At 42.5% G+C, this 13,676-nt stretch overlaps 1 long non-coding RNA gene across 1 annotated transcript; it reads left to right on the top strand.

The window, feature by feature from the left end:
* Positions 1 to 3,442: 3,442 nt before the first annotated feature.
* Positions 3,443 to 8,404, top strand: LOC137472576 (uncharacterized). The gene is made up of 2 exons (XR_010998282.1): positions 3,443 to 3,497; positions 7,190 to 8,404. It is a non-coding gene; the product is annotated as an uncharacterized lncRNA (long non-coding RNA).
* The last annotated feature ends 5,272 nt before the right edge of the window (positions 8,405 to 13,676 follow it).

The raw sequence follows: 13,676 nt of genomic DNA, 5'->3' as shown, positions 1-13,676 counted from the left end.
ATACATCCAAAATTGATTTAAATGTGAACTAAGCTTTTAAAAATTTCAGAATGTTTCCTTTCATTCAGACACATTAATCTTTCCATGTGTGTTTTAAGAAGCTTTTTCCTGGTTCCCTTAAGAGGCTTTTACCATCAGCAAAAGAGCAAATCGTGTCTTGATGTGCAGAGGTGTTCCTTTAGAGGCACTGCTGTTAGAGGATGAACACCATTAAGTTCAAGGGTAATGATAATAGGATGAAGCAAAGTACTGGCAGAAAATTGAATATATCAGGCCCCAAAATGGCATGCAAACAAAAGGAATAGAGAAATCCTGCCTAGTTCCTTATCTTTTCTGGCCTTGTTTTCTTTGCCAAGTTACTAGGTCTCTGTACCTAATTGTGGATCAAGGTCTTCCCCTTCCCCAGGAAAGAACAGGGCTGTGCAGCCCTTGGGTTACATCACTTCTGTATTTGCCTCTTGTTTCACTCTCCCCACCCTTGAATATCTGAGGGCTGGGAACTCCACTTTGTGGCTGTGCTAAAAAACCCTTGGGAGCAAGACAATATGATCAATTCAACAGGAAAAAGACTACAACAAATTAAAAACACCCAAAACCCCCCCAAAAATAAAATCCCAACAAAAAAATCCAAACTAGCTGAATTTCATGCATGATCAGATAAAGAATGCTTGGATGTAGCATCAAAACCTTGATGTCAACCAATTTTATGCAGTTCTTTAGCTAAGAATTGCATTTGGAGAAAGTAGAGGGTGAATGGGGTTTATAAGATATCCAGAAATTTAAAACGTTCTTAGAAAAAGCAAGCAAACAATAGATGGGAGAAAAATACCACTGATGCCTGAATAAAATCAGCAATTCTGAGGTGTAAATAAGGCCTGAATAAGATTGGCAATTATAGGGTAATAATATAACATAATAATATAATATAAAATATTAACAAACCCCTTTGCCTTACTGCATGCAATTCAGTTAATTTCTTTGCATCTATTTAAAAAGAAAATAAAAATTGTTTTAACTCTGGTGATGTGAAGGGTTAAAACACTTCAAAACCATGCTTTGTGTATGGGTTAGGATAAGATTCAGAAAAGAGCCCCCATTTTCAGTTATTTGTTCTAACTGAAGTGATAAGTTTTGCAGTTTGCCAGTTGCTGAAATGCTTTGTATGAAGATCAAATAAGAAACGTTTCCTTTGTGTGAAGGGCAAGTAATTCTGTGTGAATATTTGGGGCTTTTTTCTTATGTAAAATTATATTTTTAAAAAATGGGATTTCCAGAACTCTCTTCTGAAAGAAGCAATATCTGTTGTATTTTTTTTTTTAATGTTTCTAGAATACAGGACAAGCCAGGCTGTTATGCTGGCTCTGTGTTTGTCCTCTGTTTATAAACAGTGTTGAGGATCATCCATCATCTGCTCTGGACTTCAAAATGATGACATATGGACTTCATCCTCACAATGCTGTAGCACTGACACTTCAAACTAACTCAGAAAACACTAAAAAAAAAGCACAACTTATAACCATTCCACAAGCATAATATGTGCAAACAAAAGGCTAAAATACTCTCGAGGTTTGTTTTTTTGTCTTGGTTTGGCTTTTTTTTTTTTTTTTCCTTTTCCCTTTTCCTGGCTTTAACTTATTGAACTTTTTAGTTAAGGCAGCCTGAAGACACAAAATTACAGATGGTGCTCACTCATCCTAAAATTGAAAATTTCCTCTTTCCAAAGGTAATTGTTTCCAGTTGACACTTGCCACTTGAAGGGGATAAGTCAATCATTTCTAGAATGAAAATAGCTCTTATATTCCTGAGAAGGGAAACTCCCTGACAAGGATGGGAAAGGGATTGCATCTTCTTTCCTTCACCTAATTTTAGGTGTCACACCCTGTCGTGGTTTGACATGGAAGTGATTTTTTCAGGAAGTTGGGTCAAACCAATCAGTGGTCAAGTTTGGATATTGGCACCTGAAGTGACCACTGAAGGTATGGAAACGCCTCTGAGAACACAGGGGGTTAAAAGCAAGAACTCTCAGGGGAGCTCTCTATTTGGTTCTGGTCAAGGTGCTGTGCAGATCTCCCCTGCCCAGCCATTGGGCTGGGTGGGGGAGGGGAAGCCATGCGGCCTGGTCAAGGTGAGCTGAGGGGTAAAAGGACTGGAACCGAGCCAGCTCCTGTGGACGGAAGGGTGGAGAGAAGCGGAGATGTCTTTGTCATTCCCCCCCCAGAGGGAAGAGACAGAGAGTCCGGACGGCACCTGTAACTTTGCCGGCGCGGAGGAGAAGGAAGGGGGGGGAAGGCGCCCAGCCTTGGCCTTGGGAATCGGCTGCTGGGCAGAGATATCAGCCATCCAGGGAGTCTGAGCTTTTAACCCTTTCCTGAGAAATGAAGGCTTTGTAAAATATTACTCCTCCTTGATTTGAAGTAGAAGAGAGACAGTCTGGGATCCGAGATGATGAAAGAAGAAATTCTTGAGTTGGAAGGAGATGATGGAGTGGCTTGTGGCTGGACTTTTCTTGTTAGCCGTAGACTGAACCAAATTCTCCTAACAGAAGCTGCACTTAGGGGGGGTGCGTTGGTGTGCCAAGAGACCAGTTTCAGTGATTACCAGCAGAGGAGTAGAGAGAACAGAGGAGAGTTGGAGAAGGTGTGGAGAAGCCCTCTATCTTCAAGGAAGAAGAAGAGGAGAAGAAGACCTCTGTTCTTGGACCCTCAGCCCCAGGGGAAAATGGGGGGGACTGCAGTCCCAAAATGAGAAACTGAACTGTTGTCTCTTTTGGTCCATGGCAAAGCATCCTTAAAGGAACCCTATGAGCAGTCTGTCCATGCACGGTGGTGAGAGCACTGTGACATGGAAAGGAGAGTGTCACCAAGGCAGATTTTCTCCGGGCGGTTGCCATGTGTGGCATGGAAACACAAGGGTGGCAATTGTGTTTCCTGGAGGGGGATTCTGTGGCACAAGAGAGACTCCTGTCTACCTTGAAAGATTGAGTATTTGAATATCTAAAGGGTGGCAACTTGATCAGGATCCTGGGTGGTGTCTCACTCTTGAGTTTGTTTGGAAATTAGGTGGGAGGAGGAAGGGTGTTTTGGAAAGTCTTCATCCAGCATTTAGTGTTTGTAGTTTCTATAGTAGTAGTAGTTTAATAAAGTTATTTTCTTTGTTACTAAGCTTGGGCCTGCTCTGCTCTGTTCCTGATCACATCTCACAGCAATTATTTAGAAAAGTACATTTTCATGGGGGCGCTGGCATCGCGCCAGTGTCAAACCATGACACACCCACATACAGAAACACTGGCAGAAACAGGTAAAAGTAGCAAGAGTTTTTTGATATTTATAGTCTATGAATGCACAAATGTAAGTGGGAAAAGCAGATGATATATTTGAAAGTATTCAATATTTCAAAACTTTTTTACAAAGGCTGGTCTTAGAGGTCGACCTCTAAGAAATAGAGCCTTTTTGAAATTTGGAGAATTTTGAACAGCAGATCATGGAACAACTGCAAGAGTATGTTAAGAAAATATGCCATTTACAGTGGGTTTAATTATGTTTCTTACTCCCATTGAAAAAAATAAATCCTGAATAATGGTATCTATTTCAATAAACATCTTTACAGTCAGAAATATAAGTTAGGTTCTTTCTATGACTTTTGATAAGCTTCTTGAGGGCATGCTGGCTAATAAGGATGTTTTAATTCTTTAGAAGCTCCAGACTGGGAGTAGGAATCTCTGGTTTTTCTCTTTACTGCTCAGCACAGATGCGAGCCCAGACCTTCAAGGGAAATGAACTGTGCCTTTTCTCAATGGGTTTAATAAATGTATACAGACAGTAAAGGCCTGCTGAGTTTTAGGAGTTCCGCATTTATTTCAGCTCTGAAGAATATCTCTCTTAGGGTTATAGATTTATTTTCTTTAGAACTTTCCTGTTTTTGATTTCCTCTCATTGCCTTTTTCTCCCAACTCTTCCCTCCAACCCTTATCCCTGGCTTGTATTGTCCCTGTTTGCCCTCTTGGAAACAAACAAACAATTGACAGCCTTTATTTGTGTCCTTCAAACACAATTTTGACATCTTTTATTTGTGTCTTTGAGCTATTTCTGAGCTGTTTCTGTCTTCTGACAAGCAGAAAAACTGCCCTGAGTGCATACTTGCAAGTGATAACAAGCAGCTTTGCATGCAAGCTCTCAGAAAATTTCTATGACTGAGATTTGAGCAGCAAGACCTAAATCTGGTACTTAATTTGAATCATCCCAGTGAGCTGGATTCAATCAATAGCCACCTTTGCTTTATTTAGGAAAAAACACACTCCAGGTTATTCCTGTTCTGGTCAAACCAAGGATATTTCCTACTGTCTGTTTGCACTTTGATTTACTTTAGCTGAATCTGATAAAGGTTGCACTTTAGGACATATGAAATTAGCAGCAGCTACCTAAAATTTGTGTTCTCTCAGGGAAGCCAGGTGCTTCTATGTCCAATTTATGACTAATTTTTTCAAGGGGAGTAAGGAGGAATGAGGCCCAAAGCACAGCTTTGTAAAATTATTACAAAATCTTCAAGGGAAGGCATAAGAGCTGTATTTCTAGTAAAAGGCAGGGTGGGGGAGGGAAAGGGGAAAAAAAGAAAAGGAACTGCAGAACCTGCTCCAGAAATGGGAGAGAAAGACTTCACACACAAAACCTCCAGGTCCATGGAGCACCCTGCAGTTCCTGAAGTATTACAGGGTCTGTCTCAGTGCCTGACTTAATAAAACTCATCTGAAAAACTCCTTGTGCTTTTCAGGACTAATGTTTTGGAACTGAAGAAGTGTTTGCAGTCTGGAAAGCTTGTCCATGTTTTGTTTTCTCCCACTATGTCAGCTGCTGTAGGAAAAGTTGTTATCTCTTGCAAATCTTTCTCCTCAGGAAAAAGGGGAAAAAAAATGTATTTATGCTGTTTGCTTTGGTTGGGTTTTTTTTCACTTTCAGGATTGATTCATACAAGTAAAAACCTCATTTCTGTTTTAACAGAACTCTAAGGGATATAAAACCACTTGTAAATCCCTCTACTGTCTGAAAAAGGAGGTAAGGGCTAACAAAGTTAAAGAGGCCACTTTAAAAAGAAAATAAAAGATAAAGTACAGCATGTGCCTAAGAATTTTGCTGACTATGATGAAATTAGACATATTCTTGAGTGAAATGGGGCCAAAACATCCTCGTTCTCCCTGCTGGAAGGTTCAGGGGGTATGGAGGTGCCAAGGAAAGGCTTTTAAACAAAGTTGCGTTAAGTGAGTAATTCCAGATTCCAGGCACAACCTGTTTATGAGAGAGGGAGGCTGGCCCACGATAAACACACTGCAGAGGAACTCTTTGGAATTGTTTCATGCTTCCATTGCAAACTTTGTGAGAAATATCAATTAAACCCAGGCGTGTTAAAAAATTACACATAGCTATTTTGAATCTTCACAATATAATTTAAATTTTTATTTTTATTAAGGTTTCTTGATGCTGAAACTAAAAGCATAATATTTGACATCATTTAAGTTCAAAGCTGAAGAAAAAAACCTGAGAATTTTACCTTTTGTGCCTCCAGTTCTTCTCTCCATCCTACCCCAGGGAGGACAGAGTGGTTTTATTAGGAGAACTAAATTGGAGAATACCATTCCCAAACCATGGCATGACCCTCTAAAAAAGTGATGGCTGAAATTTTGCTTTTTTGTCTGTAGTTAAAGCAAGAATAAGCAGAACTGCATTAACTGAGCGGGACTGTTTGTTCATACAAGTAGTAGGTAGGTAGCATGATCAAGAAATCTACAGAAAATTTGCCCATGAATCACAGAATATTTACAGAGAGATTGAAAATCAGTTTCAAACAATCAAACTTTAAAAGTTGTGGTAATAAGCACCTTGACACCCAGCACCTGTGGAAAGCAGGTCTTTCTCATCACATTTTTTTCTCCCAAATTTGCTTATGAAAAAGAATGCTTAGAAAGAAGCAAAATAGCAATTACCCCATCCTTTTTATTTTGTTTTTTGAGTTCCAAAATGCCTCCAGAAATGGATAATTTGTAAGGACACAAAAGTTAAACTTTTTAAAAACGTAGCTCTATTTAGTCATTGTTCTTATGCTGAGAAAGAGAAAATTTATTATAATAGATGGCACTAGAAGCCAGTCTGGTAGCTTGAAAAAGCAGCCCAGGTCAAGGCAGTGAAGGTGGTGGGTGGAGAGGAGAGGTGGTGATCTCATTAACAAAACAAAGCCTGGAGTGTCTTTACAGAAGGATGGATTATGTGAAGGATGCACTTGAAAGGCAAAGGTGCCACTGGGATATTTGACCGTGGTGCTCTGACACAAAGTTTGATTTAAAAACTGAGAGCACAGTCAATCCTCCAGAAATGTAGGACTGTGTCCTGCTGCTCCCCACACAATGGCTCCTTTATGGGCTGCCTTCTGCTCTCTGAGCTGAGCCCCAGCTCTTACAGGACAGGTATGACTTGGACCCTTGAAGATTTTTAATGTTGGGTTGTTGTGGTGGTGTTTTTTTTGGTTTTTTTTTTTTTTTTTTTTTTTTTTGTTTTTTTAAACACATTTCAGATCTCCCAAGGAACACAAAGGCTTAGCTTGTTCTGAATTCAGGATTTTAAAAGTCCCCTCAAGTATAAAGAGGAAAAATTAGTACTTTACTACCTGAAATACAAATAAAGCATCCTTTGACTAAAATTATTGAACCCTGGCAAAATATTATTTTAAACTGGGTAATCTGATACTATTTCCATGCTAAACAGCACTCAAGCCCTATGATACTCATGTGGAAACTCACTGGCTGAAGCAGGGGGTTTGTGAGGGGGAATTATTGTTAGTGATCAAAGCAAAGAAATGCAGTTAAGCAGCAAGAAAGGAAAACAAGAAATTAATGCATTTCTTTTGTTGTTTTAACAATGCCTGTTTATTGTGGAAGAAGAAAGGGGAGATTAGGAAATCTCACTTCTGGATTAGGAAAAGGCCTCCATCACATCCATCAACTTTTCCAGGATATATTGTTGTATTTTGCCTGACCTCTTCTGCTATGAAAGAGCCGCTGTCTTAAGTGAAAAAATACTACAATATTTCAGTTTCCAGTGTATAGAAGTTTTATTGTTTCTGTGAAATTGTTGCTTTGGTCTCTGCCAGACACTTGGGTTGCCTGAACACTTGATGCCTGCAGTTGCAATGTCTCTCCCTGCAGAAATCTGGCAGAGGTCCCTCATCTGCTGAAGCCACTGGAGTTCCACACCGATGCAAGAGGAGCATCTTTGCCTTTGGAGTGGGAGCTCTGCTCACTGTGCATCCAATGAAAATTTTTATTTTGTTGAGTCAGCTCAAAGCACAAAGTGCTTGTTAGTTTTCCCATCCAGTGTTGGACCTCACTCAACAAATAATCAATCGTGGGTGTGTTGTGCTTCCATCCTTTTTCACCTTTACCGCTTGCTAATTTTGGAACTTGCAGTTTATAATTACAGCACTGAGCCAGGGATCTTGGCTTGGGAAATGAGAATGTTTTAAAGGGAAGCTTAATAGCTGCATGTTAGTTGAATACTCTGTGAAGAGATGAGTCTGACCTACATTAAAAGCTTTTCATTCTGCAAATGAAAAGAAGGCCCTAACACTAAGGGAAAAGCATATATTAATTTCTCTCTAAACCATTGGGGTCCACAGAAATAGAAATGGAAGGGGTTTTGTGGGACCTCTCACTGCTGTTCCAGGATGTTATGGGGCAGTGCACTTTGTCAGGGTTTGAGTCTGTGCCTGCTGCAGTAACCTGCTGTAAACTAGACTAAGCAGACAATTTGCTTTGCCCTTAAAGGTCTCCTGAATGCCAGCAAATTAAAGGCCATTTTTATATTACATGTTTAATTAGTTGTTAAGTATTATAGGTAAAAGAACAGCTGATTAAGTTATTTGCAAGATTTTTCTGATGCTGCATTAGAGAGTTCTGTCTTTTAAGCAGAAGACATCCTTGACACCCTGGTTCAGTGTCTGCATCTCTTGTCATGAAGAAGGAAAGATTTTGATAAGGAGGAAGACAATTTGAGAATAATTTTCTTTCCTGAGGCTGCACCTACAATCAAAGGAGGATATCAACTATTGCAAAACCCCCAGCATGGGAGATTTTACTCTAGAGGAAGTTGGTGATCAGGGTTCTTCTCTCTTTTTCTTGGGTTATTAAATATTCTCTCAGAGTAAACCGTCTGTCTGATGATTTTCCACTGGCTGATACGTAGCTCTGGGAAAGGACAAACTCATTTTTCCAAAATTGCCTCTGAATTAGGGTGTTGCATACCCCATTGCTGGGGACATGGCCTACTGCAGAAAACACTACAATTCAATTATATTGGTGAATGCAATATTATTTGTGAAATCGAGTTGCCTTATTGGAATATTTAGCCTTCTTGGATCTTTAGAGCATCATCAAACAAAGTAACTCCCTATTACCTCAGTAAAAAGGAATTATGAAAGAGCAGAGTTATGAGAAAGTTCTGAAATGAAATTATTATGAGGTATCCTGATGTCAGCAGAGAGTTCAAAAACATTTACATTTGTCATCTGGCTTGTCACCTCTGATAAGTCCTTTCTTTACTCCCTCTGCTTTCCTTATTTCATCCATGGCAATCCATCCCCTTCAGTTTCTCCCTAGCTTCCTCACATGTGCTTATTCCTGCCAAGCACAAAGCAGGGAAATGGATGTTTATGAATATAAACTGAAAAATAAAACTCTGTGTTGAACTGGAATAACAATATTTTGGTCCTTCATCTAAAAGAGCTAAAAGCAGAAGCCAAAAAAATCCCCAACATACTTTTGGTCTTAACACTACTTGGCAATCTATAGAACATGATATTTCTTGGGGTTCGCTTTTTCTTTTTTTCTTTTTTTTTTTTTTTTCTTAAAGAGTAGGTAATTTGTAAAACAAAATGCTGAAACCATGAAACCTAAAAGAACGTTTCCTTTTGAAATTCTGTATTTTGATATTTTATAATGGAATTTTTCCTGGAAAAAATATTGGCCATAAAAGGACTTAAAATGCTTCTCAATGTAACTTGAATTCATGAAAATATTAAGTTTTCAGTGAATTTACTGTCCATAGAAAATTTGTGGCCATGCTTACATACAAACAACTAGTAACAATATACTGTTACTCCTATTGATGTTATATGCTTTGGCTTAAAATTTACACTTTTGTTAAAACAATTTCAACATACATTCTGATTTCAATAAATGCCCCTAATGCTTCTGATGAACACTGCACAGACAACTGAAAGTTGTCTGCAATCAACCCTGAAATTTGAAACCTTTGGATTTAGCTGGGACATTCAAATTAATTCAGTGTTAGATTTATCTATTTATCTCATAGAAATACCTTCCATCTCTTGAAATTTCTCATCTAAAGGCTATAAAATAACAGAGTAGATAATCTTGCAAGATCTCTGCCTTATTGAATAGGAGAAATACTTCCAGCCTGCTTGCTCTCTTGAGGGTTTGTTTCATGGCAGATTTCAGGCTCAGCTCAAATTTACCCATGAACATGAATGCCATTCACCATTTGGCTGTACACCTAGGTGTTCTTTATCTGAGTTCTGATGGTGCAGCTCATTGTTTCAGAGTTAAAACACCACCTGAAAAGTCGTGTGCACCTCGGTTGTGCATTTCTTTTCTGATAAAAACCTGAGGTAATTTTTTAAGGTTAGAAAGAAAAATTTTGAGGTGAAACCTCAGGTCGTATGCAGGGGAGTAAATTAATATATTTGAGGCAAAATCTGAGGTAATTAGTACGGGACAAATAAGGAAAGTTTCTGAGGGAAAAACGGAGGGGAATCAGTAGGGGGGAAAAAGGACATTTTGGAGATAAAATCTGAGATAATCATTAAGAATTAAGAGGCATTTTGGGGCTTAAATCAGAGGCGCAGATGAGGATGGCATGAAGGGAAAATGTGAGGTAATCTCAATGGAATAGAACATTTTGGAAGGAGAAATCTGAGGTAATCTGTAAGGACCAGAATGAACACTGAGGGAGAGATGGGTGCCCCTAGTGATGAAGAGGAGGTGTGAGGGTCACTGAGGGGCCCTGAGCGTCCCTGAGGGGAGGCAGCTGCCGCCTGTGTTGCTCTTTGGCCCCGCAGCGCGCGATTCCCGCCCCCTGGGGGGCGCCCTCAGGCGCTGAGGGGGGAACTCGAAGCCGCTGTTTCCGCCCGGGGCGGCGCCCTCGCCCCTCAGGTGCCCTCAGGCGCCCTCAGCCCCGACGGCGGGAACTCGAAGCCGCTGTGTCCGCACCTCTCGGCGAGGTGTCGGGCGGGGTCCCATGCGCGGGCGGGAGGCGCCCTCGGGCCGCCCCTGGGGTGAGACAGAGGAGGAATGGACGGCTGCCCTCACGGGTCTGCACGGTGTTTCGGTTTGCGGGAGGAAGAGACGAGGTAAGTCTGAGGGGACAAAAAGAACTTCTTGCGGGGAGGAGTGCTGGAATTCCCTGGTATCACCTGGAGGGCAAGGAATTAACATTTTGGGGTAAATTTGAGGCACGTGGGAACAAAAGCTACAGTAATCAGTGGCGATCATGTAGCTGACATTTTTGGAAGGAAAACCCTTTCTCTAGGGGAGAAAATTGCTTTTGGGGAAAAGTCACTTCTGCATCAGTTTCTTTGTGATCCTAAGTCTTGTACTGGTCTTTTGATTAAGGCTTCTGTAGTCTTCCTTAGGTTTGAATTTTTTACCTCTAGCTTCAGGACATGTCTGATGCCTCTTGGTTTTTTCAGTCTGACTTGTTTTGAGCTAATTTTGCAGTATGCAAGTTCCATTAAAATTTGCTATTTTGCTCGTGGTGGTGCTTGTTATCTCCCTGGCTTTGCAGTCTTGCTCGTTTCACCTGCCCATCTTGGTCCACTATTACTTGGTACAATTCCTTGGTACAATGTAACGTGTAGCCTTTTGTTACATACAGTTTTCGATTCAGATGCCACTTGTGCTCGTCTGAGGGGGAATATGAGCCTCCTTTGAGGGGAGGCAGGTGCCCCGTGTTCCTCTGAGGGGACACGAGTGTCACTGAAGAGTTGGTAAATGCCCTGCGTGTTGCTGAGAGGGCATAGAGTCACTGAAGGAGTGGGATGTGCCCTGCATGTTACTGACAGGTCACAAAGGTAATTTGAGGGGGAGGCAGGTGCCTCGAGTGTGGCTGAGGAAGCCCTGAGAGAGGCATGCGGGGTAGGCTGCACGTAGCTGAGGCGGTGACAGATGCCCTGCGTGCCACTGAGTGGGTGTGAGGATCAATGACGTGGGGGATGCGGATTTGCCGTGCGTCTCTTTGGGCACGGGAGGGTCCTTGTTGGGGATCCGCTTGCGCCCTGAGGGACGGGAGTGGGGGGGCGTGTTCCCGTCGTGCGGCCACCGCCTCCCGAGTGGCCCCGCAGCGCGCGATTCCCGCCCAGGGGAGGTGGCCCGCCCCCGCCGATGGCGGCAGCCCAGAGGCGGGAACTCGAAGCCGCTGTGTCCGCCCGGGGCGGCGCCCTCGCTCCTCTGGTCTCCTCAGCCGCGACGGCGGGAACTCGAAGCCACTGCATCTGCCTCTCTCGGCGAATCGCCGGGCGGGTTTCCATGGGCGGTCCGGGAGGCGCCATCGGGCCGCCCTAGGGGTGAAACAGAAGAGGAATGGACGGTGGCCGTCGCCGGTCTGCACGGTGTTTCAGTTTGCGAGGGGTAGAGATGAGGTAACTCAAAGGGGCAGTAAGAACTGCAGAGGAGAGGAATGCTGGGGTTTTCTGGCTTCACCTGTGGGGCAAGGAATGAACATTTTGGGGTAAAATGGAGTTCTTTGAGAACAAATGCTGTGGTAATCTATGGAGGTCATAGAGGAGACAATTTCAGAGGGAAAATCGCAGGGGCTTTCTAGGGAAGAAAATTGTTTTGGGGGAAAAGTTTGAGGTATTTTGGGGCAGTTGGGCAGAGAAAATTTGTGATAAAACCTGAGGTAATTTTAGAGGACCAGAAGAAGCATTTTTGATGTGAAATCTAAGTTAATCTGCAATGGGATAAATGAAAGTAAAATCTAAAGTAATTTCTATGGTATAGAATTTTTGAAGAGCAAAATCTATGTTAATCTGTAGGAGATATTTTGGAGGGGATATCTGAAGAAGTGCATGGGAGAGAGAACAAATGTTTTTGGAATAAAATGATAGGTGGCTTATGTATGACACAGCTAGGGGACATTTTGGAGGGAAAATCAGATGCGCTCTTTTGAGGTGGTCCAAAGCCCCTTTGTCGTCAGAAAACCTGAAGTAACTTACATAAAACCAATTTACGCTTTCCTGATGGGTGAATTTCGGGTAAGTCAGAGGAAAAATGAACATATTTGAGGGAGAGTCTGTTCTAACAGAGCAGTCAGAGGCAGCATCTTTGATAGACAATCTGAGATAATTTTAAAGGGAAAGGGGTGACATTCGTAGATGAAAACCTGGGGTTCTTTATAAGGGTACAGTTGTTGGCAGAGTGGAAGCTGCAAAAAAAATCTCTTAGAAAAGCCTTCCTGATGAGTCATGAGGTGTAAAAATGACCCCCTTGCTTTATAAACTCCTCAGAGATGAACCTGGGTGAGGGTAATACAATCGTAGCGTAAGATCTTCTCACAGGTTAATGCCTAAAAGATTTTCTAGATGTAACTAAAGCTTTATAGAATTTACTTTAGAATAAAGGATAGCAAACTACATATATTCATGTGCACTTACATAATTGATTAAGATAACAATTGCACAAAAATACCTTAATCAAAAATGTTTGTTACACCATATAGATACTATGACAAACAGTGTAGTATAATGCAATATTTTCAACAAACAGAGAGTACAAAAAACCTACCAAAAAAAACTTCTCAATGAAAGTTAATGTAATACAGCCATGCAAAAGTGGAGGAAAAGCCTCCTCTATATTTGAGAGGTGACTGAGGGCTGTCTATAATCACAGAGGGATGAATGCATACATCACTCCAAGAACAAATATCTTGCAAGACCAACTCATTGTATTTGGGGCTGGCTGGCTAGAGGCTCAGAGTGTGGGGCGGTTGGGTCAGGGTTCCCTTGAGGCACAGGGTCTGGACCTTCTCAGGCCTGAGTGTGTCATCGTCCATTGGCAGAAGCTGTGGGACGGCAAGGCAAGGGCGGCAGCGTCTTCGAGCTCAAGAGTGGAGCGGCAAGGCAAGAGCCAGCATGGAGCTGAAGAGGGGCACGAGGGGCCCTCTGGGCAAAGGGCTTTTCCAGGCCAGGGCACCTTCAGGGTGCCGTGGCTGGCTTTGCGCTGGGCGACCTCCCTGTGTGCGGGGCTGGGTCTTTGCTGTGGTTGGCTTTTTGCCGTTGTGCTCCTTTGGCTGCCCGGAGAGAGGGGCAACCCTGTAAGGAGGGTGAGGGCCCCTGTCTCCGCACCTGGGAGGGGAAACGGAGCTCTCCCAGCCCCCAGCCCAGCTTCGAGGCCCCTGCAGCCACCTTGGAGTGCACGGGCAGGGGCTGATGCTTTCCTCTCCCGTTTAGCTTTAGCAATGGCTCCCTAGAGCAGGTTGGCTGCACGGAACTTGCTCCCTCTTGTGGGACTGTCTCGCCCTCCCCTGTCTTCCCTTGCCCTGTCTTCCCCTTAGTTGGTGTGGGTGCGGAAGTGTGTTTGTGCTTTAGCCTCCCCTTTAGAAATAGAGCAGCGTAGCCTA

Source organism: Anomalospiza imberbis, chromosome 4, assembly GCF_031753505.1.
Source record: "Anomalospiza imberbis isolate Cuckoo-Finch-1a 21T00152 chromosome 4, ASM3175350v1, whole genome shotgun sequence".
In the NCBI taxonomy this organism is placed as follows: domain Eukaryota; kingdom Metazoa; phylum Chordata; class Aves; order Passeriformes; family Viduidae; genus Anomalospiza; species Anomalospiza imberbis.
This window is presented reverse-complemented; position numbering and strand designations above follow the sequence as displayed.